The sequence below is a fragment of the Toxotes jaculatrix genome, chromosome 12 (assembly GCF_017976425.1).
Source record: "Toxotes jaculatrix isolate fToxJac2 chromosome 12, fToxJac2.pri, whole genome shotgun sequence".
NCBI lineage: Eukaryota > Metazoa > Chordata > Actinopteri > Toxotidae > Toxotes > Toxotes jaculatrix.
Genome location: NC_054405.1, coordinates 6,504,096 through 6,528,141, shown reverse-complemented (window position 1 = coordinate 6,528,141; position 24,046 = coordinate 6,504,096).

The following is a 24,046-nucleotide window of genomic DNA, read 5'->3' as shown; positions in this document are numbered from 1 at the left end:
AGGGTTGACTGTAGGCTTTCACTAACTACTTTTACCTACAAGCCTGGTGTTCCTTAATAAGTATGGCTGAGGCCCACACTAAATGGAACAACATCAAGACTCAGGTTAGAGTAACTCATGCTGAAATTCCATTGATGTGCCCTCATTCCAGAGGAGCAGAGTCTTGGTTCTTCTCATGTACCCGTGGATCACTGCCAAAATCTGCCTGAGCTGAGACAGAATGGAGTTGAAAAGAGGTATTGTCTGGACAGACCTCTGATGGAGAGATATAGTCGTTGTCCATTATATTCAAAGACACACTGAAAAGACTTGAACGGTGAAAGACCCGGCTCGGATGACTCTGTATAGCCTCATTTTGATTTTGATAGATGAAATCCTTTTAAAGCAGCAATGACACTTTCCCTTCACAGAACCATCCTACATCCGACACTAGTTACTTCCACTGTCACTGCAATTCACCAAAGGTCTGTGCCTGTGCTGTGCAACAGGGTGAAATCCTATCAGAGTGAGCCTGGATGACATACATAGGAGGCTTTGCTTGGATTAGACAACCACAGAGCATCTCAGGCGTGGTGACATCACAGGGTTTGTTTACACCAGCATGCTTTTGTATTCCTCTATTGGCTTAAAGGTCCTAATCCTGCTGTAAGTATCCAATGGCAACATGATGATCAGGCTGAATAATATAATTAAATATGACCATTCAGTGATTAATTCAACATATTAACACAGAAAGCAGTGAGCTAGGGAGTTTTTAAGCGGAACACCAGCATTAATGTTGTTCAGTTAAGATTTGTTCTGTAAAACTTGAGGAGCCAGAGGCAGAAGTAACCTGACTTTTAGGCCCAAATGCAGGTCAAAGCCCAAAAACATCCAATCCTACATTTCCCATACTGAGTAGTGCCTTTCATTTGACCCTCCCTACCCTCCTAAAAACGCCCACTTTTTTTCAAAACCCACTCCTCCACTTAGGCACGTAGGCCAAAAATCTAAGTCTAAGCCTAGATTACCCTGATCACATTATTAAGGTAATTTGGAAATCTCTTCCAGAGACACAGAAGTCAATATACAACTGTATAGAGGTTGTATATACAGTTTTGGTTTAATCGTCACAAAGATGATTTGGTTTAATCGTCTGTGTGACGATTAAACTAAACTTCATGTGTAAAATTGGTGGAGTGCCCCTTTAAAACTTTACAGACCAATTTAAACACATTCATCACGTCCTGTCTGCATTAAAGCAAACATTTCCTGGAAGACTTTTGTTAATGTTAAATAGAGACAATCAACTAATCACTGCACCTGAATGAAGCTCACATTTCAGGTGTCTTCTCTGCCTGCTCAGAGCAGAGTCTGTAAATAGAAACACCTTTAGCCTCTGAGTCAGTCATGGGAACCTATTTATGTGGAAAATAAAAGCCAGCACCTGCCATGCTGTTGTCGAAAACGTCTTTTATGCAGCTCGAACCTCTTTTGTGCTCAGAATCTGTAAGAAAGAAGGTGAAGTGTCAGCAGCTGAACTGCATTCATAACTTTTTATAGTATATGTAGCTGTGTGGGTAACTTATTATGGTAGGTGGTATCATGCTCTTATAGGACTATTTAATACTTACATACAAAAAAATTGTATAATAATTTGTGTTGTTAAAATTTGGTTGCAAATGTTGCCCATAGCAGCAACTTTAAAAACACTGCACAAAGCCTAGGCTTGCTGCTGTACATGTGAATTGATAACGGCCTCCTGAATAACTCTTAATCATAGCCAAGAAAAGGGCTTTAATAAACTAAGCACCCCTCTTGACTCAGCTTCTCTCTGACCCAATTAGTTTAGTAAAATCAATTTCCTGTATTTTTGTTCTCCTGAATGAAAAATGCCATGAAGTGACTTGAAATTGTAATACATACATACAGCAGTCCTAGCAGCTCAGGATGCCTTGCTCTCAGGTGAACTTGGATGGTTTTAGAGGTGTAAGGAGCAGCTAATGGCACTCACTCCTTGGGATATTAATGTCTAGCTCACAAACAATGGAGCAGTGTGAAAAGCATGAAAAGCTGTAGGCGGGCATCAGTTACCCCCTGCAGCTGTGACTGAGTGAGTCTGCAGATGATGGTTACCAAATGTCAAAGACCTTAGACTGACGGAGTGCGTCATGATCTAAGTTTAAAGTTTAAATAAAAAATGCATTTGATTTGAGGTGACTGGCCGTTCACCATAAAACTGCACTGCTACACAACTAGTGCAGCAGCAGAGAAACGTCTTTGGATATCAGCTGGCAAGAGCTTTGTTTACATTCCCAAAGAAAGTAGTTGAGGTTTCATTTATTTATCTAACTCTTATCCTCCATCTCCTGATGTAACAATGTGGGTGAGGGTGGTGTTCATGGAGGCCAACATTCCTCTGCAGCTAAATATCTCTCTATAGATCTGTATTGTGCTGCATGCACTCCCTTTTTTAGCAACCCACTGATGTCTATAGGATTTGATTCAAGTGCATCTAATAAACCCTGTCCACATTCTGTATTCCATTTAACTCAAATATGTCACATTACACAAGACCATTTCCCATTTGACTTTCACTGTATTGCTGCATCCAAATGATAACATTTATATATCAACCCAAAAACCCAGTTCCCTTGACAACTTACTATGCATGTAAAACACAGACACTGTCGCTAAAAAGCCTTTTTATTTTCAGCGGTGGGATCATCCACTCTTTACTTCCCAGTGCTCAAAGGTTAAGGCCAAGCCAAATTCTTTTATCAAGAATAATGGCAACCAAAGTAAACTGCGAGAGTCTCTTTGAAACAATAAACGTACAAAAATGAATTGCTGCTGTTAAGTCGAAAGCTAAAGTTAATGTACTGCTTCACTTGGCAAGTGACTGTGAGACAAACAAGCAATGCACACAAATTTGGCCTCTCAAGTGGAAAGACAATGAGTGAAATGCAAATGAAGGGGAAAAAATGTTTGGTTTTACTTTATAAATGGCATGTGGTGACTGCAGACTTACATTTTCAACCTTTGTGGTGGAATAATGTGACTCATTGCAGGAACGTAAAGCCATTTTCTCTTTATAAATGATTTTTTTTTCAATTGTCAATCATTCCTTCAATCAGACAACACATGCTGAAAATAGATATTATCAGGCCCTGTGCTACACCCGTCCACTGAACAGACAGCAGTTATAGCACGCAGGCAGAGCCACACAAACACACACACATTCATGCCCTCAGTAGCTGATTAATAAGAGCACAGCCCAAGGCATTTACCACCACTCCATTATTCAGTTTGATTATCTGGAGGAAATGATAGAGTATTAGAGCTTTTAATGACTTTAGCATCCCCTCGTGTATTACTTGCTGATGAGGACGGTTTTAATCATTGTGCTGCGCTAACTTGGTCCAGAATCACAGCAGCATATTAATGGAGTGTGCTGCAAACTATACACAAACACAGGTTAACAGGCCTCATAAGCAGGAAAAGAGCAACATGGGGATGCTAGCAAATTAAAATACATGATTAATATGCCAGTTCTTCGGAGGAGCTGGGAATTTGTTCTATTGGACCTCTGACACTGCTGGCTGGGAAAATTATCCCGCCTGCAAAGGTAAATAAGATAACAAATGCTGACAGTGGATGCACACATCATTTTCAATTCCCAAGGTCTGACAATTTATATTATACACAAGGGTGCAAAAAAACAACAACATGGCAGTCTGGGAGATGAGTCAGTGAAACAAGCTGAAACTTTGCTTTCTGTCTTTGCATTGAAGTAGATTAAAACAAGGTTTTTCTTCTCTTGTATTCATCAGTGTTGTTTTTCTGACCGTGCGTGCACTGGACAGGATCTCAGAGGTCTATTAGTGGTGAGATGATGAAGTAGTGAATGAAAGAACTACTGAAATTCAATACCCTTTCTCTCTAGTGTGATATTAATGCACAGTGGTTGGCCTGAGTCATATGGTGAGGCTGGGAGAAGGCTGTGCGTGAATTTATGGGCGTGAATCTATTTTTGTTTTTGTTTTTTTCAATCCTGAGCTTACCAAGTCTCTTTGCCTGAATCAGCAGTGAGGTAGAGAGTTTGGATCCCTTCTACATGTGTGTTTCTACTTATTGATATATTAGAGTCACACTGACATCAGTACTTTGAATATTATATTATTTGCTACTATTTGTCTATACATTTATGTGCTGTTTTAAACGCCAAACCATCTGAATGAATTTGAAAAGGGAATAAAATCAACAGTTTTACAGCAGTTGGGCATTGAAGTAACAATAGTGTAATGTTAGTTATTACTTGTAATGGTGTTATAAAGGCTATTATGAGCTCTTCTATTTGCTGGACCAATAAAAAAAAGCTGCTTGGTGCTGTAAAAACCCAGATCTGTAGAAAGAGACTTGTTGCCAGAAGAATTACCACTAATGGGTTCAGAGTCACAAGGCCTAGTGTTAAATGAGTTGGAGGAGATGTACGGAAACTTAAAATCTCCATTTAGCCCACTTACATCCAGAATGTTTCAGTCCATCAGCTTTGTCTGGTCTCAGTGGGAATCAAACATTATGCTAAACAGTTACAGTGTAGTAACTGGATGTGTAGTTTACATAACCACTGATGTTTTCAATAGACTTATTCTACCCCCAGTTTTTAAAAGGTTGTGATTCTTGGAGTGCATGCAGATTTTGCTTAAATACACAGTGCTACTGAGAAATCAATCAATCAATCAACTTAACAAAACTCAAACAGACAAAACACAAGCAAAGGGAAACACATCTTTGACAAGAAGACGGGCCACCGTACAAAGGATTTGCTAAGCACAACAATCAAACTTCAACTTGTCTTTAGTTCACTGCCGTCAATACAGGCACGTACTCCTTTTAAATTCTCCTTGACCTCAGGTTATCCTTTGACACGGTGGCCTGCAGTGTCATCTGTCTGAAAAACCATGTCAGTGATGTGGCTCTGGATTAGTTAATCTCTTATGTGTCCAATAGATCCCTCCCAGTTATGGATAGAGATCCTCTTTTAGCCCTCCTTTCTGGGTTCCTGTTATGCCCCATCCACATGTTACCCATGAGGCAGTTAGTGTGTAGACATAATATAGACTTTCATTGCTCTGTGGATGATACACTACTACATGTCCCAGTAAAGCCTGGTACCGCTGATGTGTCCTTGATCATGGTCTGCCTTGCTGACATTAAGAACTGGATGTTGATGACACTGTTGTCTAATCTGCATAACTTATAGAATATAGTTTAAAAATAGGCCCAAAGCCTAGGTGTAAGTTTTAAAGCACAGTTGTCTGTAATTAAAGTGATGCACATCTGCTTTGTCTAACTAAGACATGTAACTAAGATCAGGTAAATCCTCTAATTTGAAAATCTAGGGAAGGTCAGCCATGCGTTTATCTCCTCCAGACTTGGCTGCAGTGACATTGCTGCCAGGCTTTTAATACGCTGTAAGAGAAGTTACCGCATCACACCAATCCTTGTTGCCCTTCACTGGTTACCTGTCAGTTTTAGTTTGAGTGGTCAGGCTCCTTCCTATATCTGTGATTTTCTAACTTCCCATGAGCCTCATCACTGCTGAGATCCTCTGGCAGGGTCTCACTAATGGCCCCAAAATCCGCCTTGTCACTAAGGCTGACTGGGCCTTTGCTGTCTGGGCCCCTCGGCTGTGGAAGTCCCCCACAAACTCACTTCTCTTTTTAAGATCTATTTTTTTTTTCTATTGCTTTTTCTGAACTGAAGGAATGTGGTGTTCAATTTTATTTACTTCATATTCATTGTTTTTACTCTAGAGCACTTTGTAGCTGTGTTTTTGCAAGTACTTATTATTCTCATCATTACTAATTACATTTGCTTCCTGTCACTTCTTGTGGCTCATGAATAATGAGTTGGCCTGCAACGTCTCAGAGCTGACGCGCACTCGAAAATACAACTCACTTTGTGTTTTATTGTACTCTAGATACAATTCATAAATGCAATCAAACCTGACACATTATATTTTACACACACTACTCACTGGTTCTGCCGGTTCACTGGGAGAATAATTCTCTTGTCAGGCTCCTGCACATAAAACACACTCACCACTGAGGTGGCGTCACCTCAGGCATGTCTGCCATCATCATAAACATATCTGAGCAGCAGCAGAATGGAAATGAAGCCTTGTACTGTAACGACATGCTGCACATCCTTCACTCTGCCTCAGGCTGTAAAGATCAGTGTGATCTCTGACGATAACCGTGATGGAAACCTTTTTGTAATTGACTGAAGGATCATTTGATTGCTTAAATGTGACTTTCATTTACACAGCCAAAGTGATATGGAAGGTCATTTTCATTGCTCAGTCAGGTGGATGTGCTGCGCACCAGCAGCAGAAGCATGTGAGGTTAATCCCACCGTCGCTCACAGGGACGGTGGGGCAGGAATTAATGTGACATGTAAATGACAGTGGTTTCCTAAAAAAAGGGGGTGAGAATCAATTTTTCAGTATGCAGCAACCTGCTCTGACCCACACTGGTAGGCAGCACCCCTCCCCCCTCCCCGCTCCCAGCAGAGTGTGTTAAATCCAGTCCAAGCGCGGTGCTTGAATAAATCTGCATTCAATTAACGGATTAGCCACTGTTTAAACATGGCTTCCTCTCTTTACCACTAATCCGCCAAGTGGGTGTCTGTGAATGACACAACGCAGCATTTCAATATGTTTGTATTTGAAATGGCTGGAAGACGATTTCAGGGAATCGTCCCAAGTGTGTGTGTGTGTGTGTGTGTGTGTGGAGGGGGAGTAAGATCTTCACCAGTAATACAATCAGGAAGAAAAGGTGTAATGTTTTAGATATTCTGCCGGGGGGGGGGGGGGGGGCAAATGTGTAGAATTTGCAGGTAATAAATCATTTTGGACAGCTTGGATGTTGCAGCGTGAAAGAGCTGACTGAGACACGGCAGCAATTAGTGTGAATGTCAGGATACATACTGGTTATAAATAAGGATGTCAGAGTCATTTTAGATTGTTTTATAGTTGTTCCCTCATTATTTCTTCACGCTGACACATTTTCTCCACGTCTCTGTGTATTTCCAGGCTGTCTCACACACACACTCAGGCTGTTTTCTGCCGTGCATACACTGATCCTATTTCAACCTGCTGGTGTGATGACATTTCCTCAGGACATTAATTCACTATCATTAATCCCTCTTTAGAGCTGATCTGCTTAGGCTCCACATCCTCACCCCTGACCTCATCCTACAGGCATGACAAGCATCAGCTCAGCCTTTCTTTAGCCCCACATTCACCTATGGCCTTATTTCTTCCTGCTCCCTGTTTATTGGATATTATGGTGTGTCATGACATCATGGATCCTCCTTTTTTAAGAGAAACATCACAAAAGACATTAAGAAACACCATATGTTTCACTCTATGTGAATGAAAACAATAGGCGAGATGACAGGGTCTGTGACCTGATCACTCAGTCCAACACTTGTGTCCTGAGTGAAACATCTTGGAAACCATTAGATGGCTTGTCAGGAAATTTTGTTCAGATATTCATAGTCCCAGGATGATGAATCTTACTGACTTTGGTGATCTGGCCTTTCCTCTAGCGCCACCAGGGTGAGATTTGTGGTTTTAAATACTGACAGTTATTGAATGGATTGTGTTTAAATTTAGTGTAGACATTCATGTCACCCTCAGGATTATTTGTAATAACTTTGCTGATCCTTGTTTGTCTAGTGTTATCATCAGTTCAAAATTTTCATTTGTCCAGAACTTTGATTTATGACCAAGTTGCTGCAAAACTAACGACATTTATTGACATCAGCCTCAGCTGTACTTTGTGCTCCGTGCTACTTATCCGATGTTAGTTCTTTCTCCTTCCCTACATTTCCTGTCTCTCTACGCTATCAGCATTTATCTCAAAGTCTCAAAGCTCTGCTGTGCCCAAAGCTGGATTCGTGCTTGACACAAACGGTTAACGAGTCCCACTGTAGACGATCTACCTATGACACTGATTTTGATCCATTTTTCAGTTGTATTACTGTATGCTTTATTTACATTAATGTCCCCATCCAGAGCTGAAATAGGATCACACGCTCTGGTAGGCATCCCTCTACCCTGTTTTTCTTTGCATTTCTTTGCATTTGTTCTTTCAAACAAACCGCTATAGCTGCTGTAAGAACTATACAGTGATTTACTTCCTCTGTGTGGGAGGGTTGTCCACAGCCCTTGCAGTGTTTAAATATAAAATCTTTTTTTTAAATGGCCACAGATTGTATCACTTTTGTGTAACATCAGATTGTGATAAACAAAAAAAAATGTGATGGATTTAATAGCTTAGATAAAGCAACTGTGAGAGGGTGCGTAAGGGTGTAATGGAAGAGACTGGAACATTAGAATCCTTTAATCACCGTGCCAATATTAATGGAGCCTGCTGCTTCAGACCCCCACTACAACAGCACTCCAGCTTTCCAATAACAGCTAATTAATAGAGCACCTATCTGCATCCCAGGATGGAGTCAAAAGTGTGTCACACTCAATTTGTTTCTTCAGTACAGCAGTCTATAGTGTGAGGAATGGAGCCAGCGTACACACATTCACATCGACAAACACGTGTTCACACATCCTAACATGGCCGGGTGCTTGCACAGTGACACACTCTCATGCGTGCCATTTTGACAGCATGCTTCAAACAACCACTGAAACATACAGTGCATGGACACACACACACACACGAACACACACACAGACTCAACCCGTCCTCATTGAGAAGACAGATCTCTTGAGCTACAGCCGACATCATGTACTTAGCGTGTCATACAGATGTCACAGCGATGCTGCTCAGACTGCCAGAGAGTGCAGTCAAGTATGAATGGCAGAGCCTGCAATGAATTCCTCCGTCTGCCACAGTCAGTGGACCGTCACACACCCCCACAGCCCCCCAATGAATTACTGAGATAAGTGGCTTTCACAGGCCTTGTACACCACTGTGTGTGTGTCTCTGTGTGTGGCTCCTTGGCCGATATCACACGTCTGGCAATAAAAGATGTTACATCCTTCACTGTATACAAACATGACAAGAAGGAGAAACGCCATATAATGTCCTGTTAGCAAACCTAATGTATGTGCTTAATTTATTAATGCGTGAGGGAGACAGAATAACGAAGCGAGACAGAAAATTAGTTAAAGTTAAGAAGTGGGTTGAAGATCTCCTGAGCACTTAAGTTCTACACAGAGATTCATCTGTATTCGGTTGAACTTCTTCAACCTATTAAGTTATTTATGCTGTGGAGCTGCCATGAGGCTCACTCTCTTTTCCCTGGTATTTGCAGACCTCCTTTTTTTTTTCAGATTCTGATAAATGATTGCCCCAACAGTGCCAGACAAATTACTCTCTGAAGGCAAAAACAAAATAATGCATAATACTCAAAGTCACTGAAGGAGTTAAAAGAATGTTTCTTGGTGTAAGTGGCAGGCTGAGGGCAAGAAAAACACTTCCATCCCTGCCATAGTTCTTGGCATGCAGACAAGTGCGGTGCAATGACACTGTAATAGGAGCTAATGAACCATTCATCAGGGGAGATGATTCGCTTCCTAGATGCGGTGGTAATATTGATGACAGAGGCGACGGTAGCCACAACAACGCATCAGACCACCCATCACATCTCGCTGCCCCCAGAGGGAGGAAGCGACCAATTAATTACAGACTGTTAGTTCAATGGCAATTAGACCGCTTGTAAGCTGGTATCCACTCCGCTCCATTTCACTGGTTTCTTCCTCTCAGTGCCTCTGTCCGAACCTCCTACGAGGAAAGTGATCCAAGCTGCTGGACTTGAATGAACCTCACGGAAAAATAATGTAAGCATGAGCTGAAATTCACTAACAGAAAATAGGCAGAGAGAGAGAAACTACGTGCAGTGAGACATATACGATCCCAAAAGAAATGAGACTGGATTTGTATTAAGGTGGAAAAAAAAATGGCAAAGAAAGCTCTTTAGTCATTCCTTGGCAGAGCGACAGTGGAAACGATGCTGTGGAAGTTTGCTGTAATGTTTAGATGCATCACAGAGAAATGTCTGTGGCATAGCATAATTAGATCCTACCGTTGTTGTCTTTTGTTGTGGGTTATAAAATCCATCCTGTGTTTATGTGCGAGATTGTAGACCAGTACAGTATCGGCTTCCAAAAGCAGACTCAAAGAAGCAGCTCTAACAGCTGTCTTTTGTAAATGGGATCCCAGACTTGTCCCACCTTAACCTCAACCAGATCTGTGGTAATAAGACCCAGCAAGTATTAAAAATGTCAAGGAGGGGTTTCTGTGAGTCCAGTGAGTTTGCTGTTGAACAAATAGATAGAAATATATGACATACTGATAAATCTGCTGGTAAAATACCTACTGTGTATCAGATTAGACTAATGTAGAGCTAATGAATCCCTGAAAGAACATCAGCAGTGTGGACTACTGAGCATTTATTTTCCATCACTTAAATGCTTCACTAGTGACTTAGAAAGACTGACTCATGGGTAAATATATGTCCACAAAGGAACAGCCTTGAGTCACTTATGGTCCCACTTTCATTTAAAAATGGGAATTTCATTTAATGCACCATAAAAATAATAATGTGTGTTAAAATTGCTCCAGTGTAAACCTAAAGGGTGAATTATAGTTATCCCATCAGGCTAATTAGACTTTCTTACACCATAAACATGTGAAAATGCAAAATTGCTCCATGTTTCATTAAATTAGTGTAAAACCAGTGCTGCCTGAAAAGATTTCTGAAATAACTTCAGCTATGTTTTCTGGGATTTGTCCAAGTGTCTGAGGACTGTTGAGTTGGAGCGAATACCAAATCTTACAAAGTCCTGCTGGACCTGACATCAAGTCAAGATCCAGCCCCAGTTAGACATAAGGTTTGAGCAGTGCCCACTGAATATTTTTTATCCTATTATTGGAGAGTCAGCAGTCTTCCTATGAGATTGACATGTATTTACTTATTGTACTTATTTACTTATAGTTTGTCCTTTGTCATTTAGCCCAGATAAAATAGAGGGTTGTGTCAGGAAGGGCATCCGGCATAAAACAATGAGCCAAATCTGAAACATCCAAATCATCAGTTTAGGGTGATTCACTGTGGCGACTCCCAGTTTGTCCTTTGTCATTTGTTTTGTGTCTGCAGACAGATAAACAGACAAAATAATATTTCGATCCACCGGCTGCACCTCTCTCTACTCCTGAGGTAGAGTGGATACATTGTGAGTTACATTTGAACATGCTAGGTGATCGCAGAGACAATATTGACATTACAAACATTAAAAGAAAAACCTGTTTGAGGTCTCATCTCACTGCATTGGTGTTATAGATGGAATACAATATTGGCTATGAGCTCTGTTAATGTGGATACATGTCTTTGTGTCTTTGTGGAGATCTCTGTTGCCGGGGAGCAAAACAGCTTGGGAAGAGGGGCTGACCTTTATGGCTCTTCATTAGCAACAAAATAGTAGCATGCATGTTTTTGAAGTAATGATAAAATATTTGGAAACAGTAATGTACTTTGAGGGTGTAATGTACAGTATAGGATCCATCTGATGATCAAAACTGATGTTGAACAGTGGCTGAAGCATATTACACATTTCCTTATTGGAGATCTGCACTGACACTCTGATCATTGTAGAGGCAGGAGTGTGTCCACACTGTGGAATGTCTGTAATAACTGACGGAACTTTCTCAGAATTCCGCCAACTTATAAATTGGAACTTCTCCTGTCTGGTGGCACTTCTTCACCAAGAGCTCAAGAAGAGACAGCACATCACGAGAGGAGCAACTTGCACACATGCAAAGGAGGACAATGGCGTCCCAAGACAAGAGACATACACTTTGTGAACTAGAGAAAGTGAGGAGGACCCCTGAGGAGAGAAGGAAGGAGATGGATACAGAATTGAGAAAGCTAGAGATGGAGTGAAGAAGAGTTGGTCTGGAGGAAAGAGGAAAGAAGTAAAGAACAACAAAGACAGGAGAGCCAGTAGGTAGATATATCAGCACATTGTTGTGAAATGAAAGATGATAAAATTATGACTACTTAAATATAGTGCAAAGAAGAATGCCCTCCAGATACTGTAACACAGGCTGCACTATTTTGTCAGCTTGGCTATTAAATATTAAGAGGACTTCACAACGCAGCTGAGCCTTTTGAAGGTCATCTAAATCCTTAAAAGTTTCTAGCTGCTCATTCAGAGTGAGAGTAGCAGTGTGTGTGTGGGTTGATTGTAGATAAGAGGTGCTGAAAAGTCTGCAGACAGTGTACAGGGATCTTGTCAATCAATTTAAAAAAAAAAAAGGTGTGTAGTAAGTGGATATCACAGTGTCTCATTTACAGTAGATTCAAGGTTTGTGACTGACTTGTGTCTTCACAGATAAAGTTTAGCATTGTTTTCAGTTGGTCAGCTAAAACATTCTCTCCTGTTTTACTGCCACCCATTGAATTCTGAGGGAGCAATTTTTAATTCATAACAGAACAATGAATGCATGAGATTGGCTGAGTGGTCTCTCAGAAAGCTTTGATAGTGAAAAAAGATGTAGAACGAGTGTAAGAGAAATGGAGAAAAAGATATCGATTGCTTCTATATTATCTCAGCTTGGGCTCCGCTGTTTCAAACAGAATGAGTTTACGAGAGCCCAGAAAGAAAACTTGCTAAAGAGAAACCGTCCAGTATTGATCTCATCTCGACGCCACATGTGCACTTGGTTTATTAGATTCAGCCTGATCTGCTTCTAAATGAAAACCAGCACAGTGTAATTACCATAACAATGACCCAATGTAAGGATACGTGACGTGTTCATGCTTTGTGTTTTTTGTGGCCAAGTGCACACATAACAACAGGATACACTTTATCCTTCAGGCCTGTTTGGCAGCATGTGCACGTAGCTTGCAGTGTCTGTGTGATTTCAAACTGTGAGCATGTGTACTTATATGCAGCGTTTGAGCTGAGTGACATCGTGATGTATCTGGGCCGGCCACCTGTCTGAGCAGCTGACAGGGGCGTTTTCTAATCTGACAGGTAATCTGCCCAGCAGACACAGTGACAAACGACTCCCGGTGACACCCCCACCCCACCCCCCTCTGCTCTCAGGCCAAGACTAAATCAGTCACACAGCCAAATCAGCCCTCAGGTACACAAAAACTAATCAGCACTTGGATGTTGTAACTGGGAAGCACGTGTGCACTGTACAGCCTCTGAAGGCCTGTTTACTGTGGAGATAAATGCTGTTCCTGATAATAGCCTTATTAATAGAAGCAGGTAGATCCAATGTGATTATGTATGTCTGACTTATATTGCTTGAGTCTTCAAGACAGAAGGAGTAAAGAGAAGGAAGGAAAATATTCTCGTGGGACATTTGATGTAATCTCTAATTGGATATTTACAGGCAATACAGTTGTCATATCAAATGAGCAGCTCAACAGGAGAACGTTACACTTGGGAGTTTATCTCAGTGTTTTCTTTCAGTCCATCTTAATGAGGTCACTTCAGCAAGCTGTACGAGCTTTACTCCCACCTTTCATAGCTTATTGAGAAACAATGATCTACCTTAGCTGTGTGACTGATGACCGAGACCTTAAGAGAACAAACAACATATCCTTGCAGCGCATGACTGAGTCTTTCTGAATAGCCTTAGCGGGATTCCTTGGGGAGAGAGGAAGCTATCTCATGTAAAGCAAATTGAACAAGGGAACAGCGTTTCTAAATTTACTCTGCAAAGGTAAATTACCCAAGGGGCAAGCACTACCACAAGTTCATTCTCTCAATTATAAAGTGGCTCACTAACAAAAACCTGCTGCAATTTTTAGTTAAAAATTGCTTGAGGTGGCTTTGGAGTGTTTTAAAGAAACTGCTAAATATTGTGGTTTTCCTGCAACCCCTGGGGTTAAGCCAAGACTTTGATTAATAACTAATGTCTTGGTTGGTTGTTAGAGTATTTTCTATTATGTGGACCACTACATTCCTGTAATGAACAAGATGTGAAGGACACTGTGGAGCACTGGTGTTGTTTTGTGATCCAGCGATGGCAAATGGAAAGTCTTCTTGTCACAGATTTTGCCTGTGGTTAGATATTACAGAACAAGGTCTGCATGTTTGTGCCTAGTCTCCCTGTGCTAAATACACTACTTATTTATACATCGTCCTGTAAACATTTTGAAGTCTGAAAACAGAACAAGCATGAGAAGGAAACTGTATGCTGATGAACTGAGCAGTGGAGTGTGTGATTGCTTCAATGCAAAGCAGAACTTTAAAGTAAAATACTATGAAATGGGCATGAACTTGCACATATTACGCGTTGTGGACTTGATTACATTACATATAAATACGTATAAATAACTATAACATAATATTTTCAACAGTCAAGTATAAGTTCTCCAACCTGAGCAGCCCTCTGATACAACCCATAGGAGCGTCACCTGAAATGGCAGCCCTATGTCAGCAGACATACTGGACACTCGTGGTCATGGTTATAATAATAAATGTGCAGAGTATACCAGTGGGGATTTTGGACCTTTGTTGTCAGGGTAACTATAATAAGCACATGGTTTAAGGTTTAGGAAAGGTGAGATTGTAGTTTGGGTTAGGATAAGTTCTTCCTTAAGGTTAGAAGGCCTATGTCGTCATGATAACAATAATAAACACACAGTTAAGATTGTGGAGCAGTCGTGGTTAAAAGAAGCAGTGATGACTATTGGTCTCAAACATGAAACAAACATGTGAAAGTGCTGTGTTCTGTTGACTTATCAAGTTACCCTAGCCTCCTCCTGATGTGAACTTTGTTGCTCTTTTCACTACATCAGTCAACTTCCTCCTTTGCTCCTGTCATGATAACTATTAAAGCTTGACTAAACTTAAACATGACTATGGGTTGTAGTAACCTGCTTGGACAGATGACCTACAGGCTTGTTTTCTTACAGGAGGACAGTCTTAACAAGTAACCTTTTCTCATTTGTCATATGTTTCACCATTTCCCGCTGCCAACACGAGGCAGACTGCAGACATCTGTGTGGCCTTGAATGTTGCAGCAGTGAAACCATCAATAAATGCTGGTGTACCAGTTCCACTGGAGCCATACCTAACCAAACAGAACCAGCACCATGTTTGACAGATGAGGTGGTGTCTTTGGATCTTGAACTGTTCCTTTTGCTCTCCACACTTTCCTCTTTCCATCATTAATTAATTTAATAGAGGCAGATTTTTGATTCATCAGATTGTAGATCTTTGTTTCAGAAGTCTTCCAATTTCCTTTTGGATGGTAAATATACTTTTAACCATTCCCTCACGTGTGTGTTTCATGGTCGGGGCATTGCATACATAGATTACCGTAAGAAATAATTTCAATGGGACTAAGCCAAAAATTCCCAGAAGACAGCAGCAATGTTCTGATAACATAATCTTACTACATATTTGTATTTGGTGAGAAAACATACACAAACCAGACTGAATAATGAAACATGAAAAGCAATTTCTATGGTTCAGAATAAATCAGACTTGAACATATAACAAGCAGTTGAGCAGCAGGCAGAATAGAAGTCTACAGTCTCTATTGTCATGCTTCCTCCTCCTGCCGCTGTTATATGTGTTACGTAGAGCAGCTGCTCAGACAGACAGGTCTAATCCAGCAGTTCATTTATGAAGAGGCCATTACCAAACCGAGGCCATTGCCAGCTGCAGCATCTTGGCTTCTCTCTTCCCTCAGTCTCTTTAGCTTTTCTCTGTAAAGGCCTCTCGTGTCTGGGTGCATTGCTCTGCCATTCGCTCAATAAACACAAATATGTCTCTGGCAAAATGCAAGTGGTGACTGTCTGATCTAACGTAGCAATGCTGCTGGTCTGAATTAACAGCCATGATTAAAGCAAAAGAGAATACCTTGTATTACAAGTGTTTGGGCAGGATCAACTCTATCTCCTGAAGAAGGAGCTTTAAAAATTCTTTGTTCCTCTATTTAATCTTATATAAGACAAAACAATGGAGTCAGACAACTTCTTTGTTGCTGTAACATATATGGTCAATAGTTTGAGTGATTTATTTCCAGGTGCTTTTTTCTCAACAAATCCAAACAAGCAATTTAGTGGTGTTTCACATAACCAGTGTGTTTGCTTTGGACCTTGAGAGCTGATTGGTTACATTAGAGCGTGTTACTGTAGTGAGGAAATCTGGAGAAGTTGGAAAAAAATGTGTTTTTACTGTCTTTACTTCACATTTCAAAGAACTAAAGTAAACCAGATACATCAGGAGCTGCAACATTCAAGGCCACACGGACGTCTGCAGTCTGCCTCATGTTGGCAGCTGGAAATGGTGAAGCATCTGACAAATGGGAAAAGGTTACTTGTTAAGACTGTCCTCCTGTAACAAAACAAGCCTATAGGTCATCTGTCCAAGCAGGTTACTACAACCCATAGTCATGTTTAAGTTTAGTAAAGCTTTAATAGTTATCATGACAGGAGCAAAGGAGGAAGTTGACTGATGTAGTGAAAAGAGCAACAAAGTCCACGTCAGGAGGAGGCTGGGGTAACTTGATAAGTCAACAAAACACAACATTAAGGAAGAACTTATCTTAACCCACCCTTATAGTTACCATGACAACAAAGGTCCACCATTGCCACCAGTATACTCTGCACATTTATTATTATAACCATGACCACAAGTGTCCAGTATGTCTGCTGCCATTTCAGGTGATGCTCCTATGGGTCATATCAGAGGGCTGCTCAGGTTGGAGAACTTATACCTGACTGTTGAAAGTATTGTGTTCATAGTTATTTATATTTTTGTTGAGGGGGAATGTAATGTAATCATGTCCACAACACGTAATCTGTGCAAGTTCATGCCCATTTCACAGTATTTTATTTTAACGTTCTGCTTTGCATTGAAGCAATCACACTGCTCAGTTCATCAGCATACAGTTTCCTTCTCGTGCTTATTCTGTTTTCAGACTTCAAAATGTTTACAGGACGGTTTCTCTTTAGCAAGTTTTTTTGGGGGGGGGCTCTCGTAAACTAAGGAGCCCAAGCTGAGATAATATAGAAGCAATCGATATCTTTTTCTCCATTTCTCTTACACTCGTTTTACATCTTTTTTCACTATCAAAGCTTTCTGAGAGACCACTCAGCCAATCTCATGCATTCATTGTTCTGTTATGAATTAAAAATTGCTCCCTCAGAATTCAATGGGTGGCAGTAAAACAGGAGAGAATGTTTTAGCTGACCAACTGAAAACAATGCTAAACTTTATCTGTGAAGACACAAGTCAGTCAGAAACCTTGAATCTACTGTAAGTGAGACACTGTGATATCCACTTACTACACACCTTTTTTTTTTTAAATTGATTGACAAGATCCCTGTACACTGTCTGCAGACTTTTCAGCACGTCTTATCTACAGTCAACCCACACACACACATGCACACACACACACACACTGCTACTCTCACTCTGAATGAGCAGCTAGAAACTTTTAAGGATTTAGATGACCTTCAAAAGGCTCAGCTGCGTTGTGAAGTCCTCTTAATATTTAATAGCCAAGCTGACAAAATAGTGCAGCCTGTGTTACAGTATCCGGAGGGCATTCTTCTTTGCACTATATTTAAGTAGTCATAATTTTATCATCTTTCATTTCACAACAATGTGCTGATATATCTACCTACTGGCTCTCCTGTCTTTGTTGTTCTTTACTTCTTTCCTCTTTCCTCCAGACCAACTCTTCTTCACTCCATCTCTAGCTTTCTCAATTCTGTATCCATCTCCTTCCTTCTCTCCTCAGGGGTCCTCCTCACTTTCTCTAGTTCACAAAGTGTATGTCTCTTGTCTTGGGACACCATTGTCCTACTTTGCATGTGTGCAAGTTGCTCCTCTCGTGATGTGCTGTCTCTTCTTGAGCTCTTGGTGAAGAAGTGCCACCAGACAGGAGAAGTTCCAATTTATAAGGTGACGGAATTCTGAGAAAGTTCCGTCAGTTATTACAGACATTCCACAGTGTGGACACACTCCTGCCTCTACAATGATCAGAGTGTCAGTGCAGATCTCACTGTAAAAGCCGTTTTACGAAGCACTCCATTGACTTTGTTTTGCAATTATAAAGTTGAGGGACTTGTGAGAGAAAAATCAAAGCAGCAGAGGCTGAGCCTCACTTTCAGGCCCTGGCAGCTTTTAAGCTCCAAAGACACTGGCTCCTACATTTCCCATAATACAAATCCCCACACTTCCAGTTTGTAACACAGGCTTTGTTAAAAATGTGTAGTTGCCAAGCTGTCACTGTTGTTTTCATACTAGTCAAAGCTTTTCCAGAGCCAGAGAAACATTGTACAACTTTTCACAGGCTGAGTTGTATTCATCATTACCAGTCATTATTATATACAGCTGAGGACAAAATTATTAGCCCCCCTATGAAATTTAATGTTTTTTCAAAATTATCCCAAGTGCATTTTTAACAGAGCAAGGAAATTTCAACATATCATTTCTAAACATACTAGTTTTCTTTAGAAAGCATCAATTATTTCTATTTGCACACAATAGCAGAACCTTTTCAGAAAAAACAAAAATTACCGGGGTCAGTATCATATCCCCCCTTAAGAACTGACCTTTTTATTTACCCATAGGACAAACCACTGTTGTGCAACAATTTGTTTTAACTTTGTAATGCTCAAAGCTTGTAAAATCAAGTTAAAACTGAGGGTTATCTCCCAGTTTACACACAGTATAAAAACCTCAGTAAGGGTTTTAGCTGTCACTTGAGAAAGCATCATGCTAAAAACAAAAGAAATCAGTTTAGACTTGAGAAAAAGGATTGTTGATGCTCACAAAGCAGGAGAAGGATATGCAAAGCTATCACAGCATTTCCAAGTGTCAAGAACTGGAGTGAGAAGTATCATCAAGAAATTCAAAGAGAGCTACACAGTACAGAACAAGCCTGGCAGTGGTAGGAAGTGAAAGATTTCAAAGACTCTGGAAAGAAAACTAGTGAGAGATGTGTCTAAAGACCCCAGAAAAACTAACAGGACACTGGTGAATGACTTAGCCAAGTCAAGAATTGTAATCTCAAAGAAGACAATCACTAGAGCTCTGCACAGGAATGGACTGCGAGGTTGCAGACCAAGAAAAACTCCACTTCTGCAGAAGAGACAACTTCAAGCCAGACTGAAGTACTGTATGCTAAGGACAACCTGGAGAAAGATTATGCATACTGGAAGCATGTCCTTTGGTCAGATGAGATGAAACTAGAGCTCTTTGGCCATAGAGACTTTGCTTATGTTAGGAGAAAGAAGGGAGAGGCGTATAACCCAAAGAACACATTCCCACAGTGAAAGACAGTGGTGGGAGTATTATGCTGTGGGGATGCTTCAGTGCGTATGGAACTGGGAATCTCGTCAAGGTGGAAGGAATCATGACGAAAGACGGATATGTGAAAATTTCGAAAGAAAACCTCAAGCAGTCAGCAGCAAAACTGGGTGTGGGTCGTCACTTTGTCTTCCAACATGACAACGACCCAAAAGAACTGAAGACCAAGGTCCATGCCAGAAGGCCATCAAAGCTTGAGAGATTTGCCAAAGAAGAATGGGCTGGGATTCCTCAGGAGACGTGTCAGAGACTTGTTGAAAACTACAACAAACGACTGCAGGCTGTTATCCAGCAAAAAGGATACACAATTGACTGTTAGCATCAGGGGGGCTTACAATTTTGACCCTGGTAGTTATTGGTTTTTGGGAAATAATTTTGTTTCTGTATGCAAAGTAAAATAATATAGGCATCCAAAATAAAGTGATGCTTAGGAGAAAAAGCTGTGTTAAAAATGATTTGCTCTGTTTAACGGCACTTGGGAAATAGTTTTGAAAAAATGAAATTTTCATAGGGGGGCTAAAAATTTCGTCCTCATCTGTATATATGGCGAGAATATGCAAGCAAATGAGGCAGGGAAATTAGAAGAAAGAGGAGCCAAAGTGGTTCCAGGTGGTGCACTGTGATTTTAACAGGGGTGGAATAATTGGATGTATTATGAAATCATAAAAGATTCATTATAGCCGCTATGCAGGAAATGGGATGAGAGCCAGGCTGTTTGTTCTGTGCGGTGTGGATGTGCAAATCAGGTGGCACAGACAGGAGGATGTGCATCTCAGACTGAGGATTGCTAAGTGGTTATGTGACAGTTTATTTAGAGGGGAGCTGGTAAATAAAGATTTCATCTGGCTTCACCATAATTCTCATTGCCATTATTGTTTTATACTGTTTATTATGTTAATCTAAAGCTCACATGGGTGATATTGGTATAGAATTGATTCTGTCTGAACTGGAAAAGTCACATTTTGACAGAATCTAACCTACCATTTTTAATTTTCCTTCAATCCTTTGTGTGTGAGTCAAACCACCTCAGCTGCAAATGAAACCAAAATGTTGGTCAAAGCTAAATATTCGACATGAGCTCATGCCTCTGTGTTGCAGCAGTAAATCATAAGGTTTGGGGGAAAGATGGAAATCTACACTTGTCAGAGCTGTACAAGGCTGAAGTGCTTGTCTGTGTGGGGTCAGTGCTAGGGTCAGCTGTATTGGGCTTTGATGATATGATATGTTATGTGATATGTTAGATTCACCAAACCTTCCTTTATGTCACAGTTAGCAGTTGCTGAACACACACACTGAACAAGATTAGGCTAATATATAAATATCCAGCATCTGTGGATTGTGAAGAATTTATGAAACCTAATTAAGTCTTTTCAGTTTAATAGGCATGGAGTATGTTCATCATTAGGAAACTCATCACATATTAATTTTCGACCTAATTGTGTGTCTTCCTTCCAGCTTTGGTCCAAAAAAAGCTTTAAAAAAAAAAAAAAAAAAAACTGCACTGCTTTCATCCATACTGTAGCTCACGAAACGCCTGTAAGTTGAATGTTGAATTGACTGTTATTATAATGGTGTACTGTAGCCTTAGGCTCTGTACATTGAGTTCAGCTTTGTTCCTGCTGACTACAGCATTGACTCCTTTGGCACTTGTTTTTCTGAATCACTGGTATCATACACTAACAGGAAATGAACAGAAAGACTAACTTACTTTCAAACTAAGAGTCCTCAGCTTTTAATGTGTGCAGTATACTCTGTACTATACTATGTGCATCTTTATACATTGTAACACTGATGTCACCGAATGTCTGTGAAGCTCCCAGTTAATTACTATTTCAGTCCACTCATCGGAAGTTGTTTGTTTATACAGTCATTTCATCTCTGAACCTTTACGGCTGCTGTACAAACACAATGCAACACTCATCACTGTTATGTTCACAGTATTAAAACTGACAACAGGCCAATAGCTGTGCTGCTTCTGTGGGCTGAAACAAGCAAATGGTTATGAATAAAACTGCTGATCCCTGAAGAGGTGGGGGGTTGATGTGGGATATTGCTCATGTGAAACAACCTTTAGATGTTGCCTCTAAGGCCAGTTAAAGCTGTACACATACAGGGCCCCACACTCCCCTGTGGCTCATTGATTTCCCAAGTTCCCTTGAGCTAAGCTGCATTCAAAGTGCCTCTTAAATATGTTGATGAATTATAAAACACGAAGCTTCTTTCTGTAATCTCATTACTATGTGCGGCCTGTCCTTCAGAACTACTTCGTAATTTTGGTATCCTCACTGCAAAATTGTAGAGAGTCAAAATATTATTTTAGAGTGATTAAATCTTTTTTTTTTCTTGTAAGGATAGATGAGCATGTCAAGCACTGTTTGTATAATAATAACATTACACTTCTGTCAAGGTGCCAAGCCTTGATTTCTCTAAGAAAGACGCATTCCCTCTTCAGAACTAAGAGGAAATAAGTCTGAGCACAGATTACATGGTTGTCACACTCATATTAAGAGGAAACTAAGTGGCCTTGCTCATTTCAAGACTCAGACCATTCTTAAGACAGAGCAAGGCAAAATACAAGGAAGCAACTAAAGCGAGTTTTTCTAATTCAATTGATTAAATACACAGTTCACACTGGAGAGACATGAATTACACAAAGAGGTCCAAGAGACACTGAGGCAGACTAAATGTCCTCTCTTTCCAGCTTTTTCCATTGTTGTTCCTCAGTCTCTGTGTGTTGATGAAACACAGTCATAAAGCTGCAGGTTAAGTGCAAATTTTTCACTCAAGGTGAAACATTTACAACCTGTGTTTTCACATCTTGTCTCTTGCCTCGCTCACGCCGTCCTCTGGGAACTTGTGGCTACTCACGTCTTCCCACTGACTTTATGTATAATCAAGCTGCATCTAAAATTAGCCTCATGTTCTATAAGTATGAATGGCTTCTCTATTTATTATGCTTTTTCTTTCTTCAAGGTCTTTTTATTAACAGGTAACAATTGAGCCATACAACATATAATATTTTCATAGTCATAAATATGATTAAAAATAAAACTTGGGTACGTCAAGACAAAAGAAAAAAGCCAAATAAACAGGTAAATGAAAACATCACAAATAAAAAGATGGTTGCCAGGTAACAGAATTTCAGGGCTGAGCCTTTAATGGAATTATGAATATTTTCCAGCTGAATACTGTGATGGACGGTCTCTTTAACTCATGGTTAACTGGTGGCAGTGGGTCCAGTATGACCAAGACAATGATATTGGTGTAAGACCCATTTAAATGAGCATCCCCAGGAGTCACTCATCTGACTGCTGTCATATTGTCATAATTGTACTTCTTGTGTTTGATTCTGATTTTGGTACCGTGTACAATAAAAAGTAAAACAGATGCATCAACCATTGACTCGTGGCATATTAGAGCATGTTGAAGCCTCTTTACTGCTTCATTTTTGCTGATTACCTGTATCTTGAATGCACAGTATTAGATCAATATTGACTGAAAGCAACATTCACAAAGCAGAAAAAAAAATCTGTGATTACACTCTGAAGATCTAATTGAATTACCACCCCTATTATTCAGCAGGGCTGTGGCTGTCAAACTTAAGCACTAGGAATTAAGTGGGTGAAAATTTCCATGCAGTGCGAGTGCATTTCTCTCCCACAAAACTTGAACAGATCGCTACACATTCATGACACCTTTTAGTATTTACAGATCACTTACCGCACACAGACGAGCATTTAACATATGAAAGAAACAGCTGTTGTTTTCACAGGGATGTGTACAAATCCCGTTCATTTACTGGATGTTGATGTTGCCATGCTGCTATGTATGAAAGAAAGTGGTTGAATCCTTCCAGGACTGGGGCCATTTAAATGCACTGTTGTTGGATCTGAATGATATTCACACGACATTTGTTTTCTTCCCCTCCGTATGCTATTATCGCATGAGTTGTAGGACAATGCGTGAACCCTTAGCTTCAGCTTGATGGCACGCTGCATGATTTTACAGCCTAATGTAAACAATAACTTTGATGTGGCGGTCGAGGTATAAATAATGCATTTCATGACTGAATGCGCAAGGGATTGCGAAAGGTCAGGGAGAGTTTACACAGTAATATGTGGCAGATGGAGGGCAAAAACCAAGAGTGAATAATTTAAAAGGAGAACTGACAGTGCAGTGACAGAAGGACAATTCAGAATTAATCCAGTTTACCAACCTCGTCTGGCAACATATCTCACACGCCAAGGACCCAAGAGCAAAACTCAATTCCATTTAACCTTCTGTCAAGTTTGTTAAATTCAGTGTAGCTCTATATATCAGAGACACAGCCTCTGATGTAGTGAGAGGTTTGCATAATAGCTGCTTAGCAAGCCGCAGAGCCACAAAAGCAAATGTGACATCAATAGCTGTGAATGCAATAATTGAACCAGCCTGCCATTGAACTGGCAAATAGTGATCAGACAAGCACAATCACCACTTGATAGCAGAATTGTGACACCGAATTCCCCATTGATTTCCACTGACATACCAAACATACTGTGGTGCTGAGAAGAAACAAAGCTGTCTGTTGTGAAATTAAATCTATAGCAGCTCATCGATTTGCCAGCAGAGAGGCCAGACAAGAATAACTGACTGTTCTTTCTTTCTCCTTTCAAATAAAGCAGTACAACAAAACCCCAACAATACATT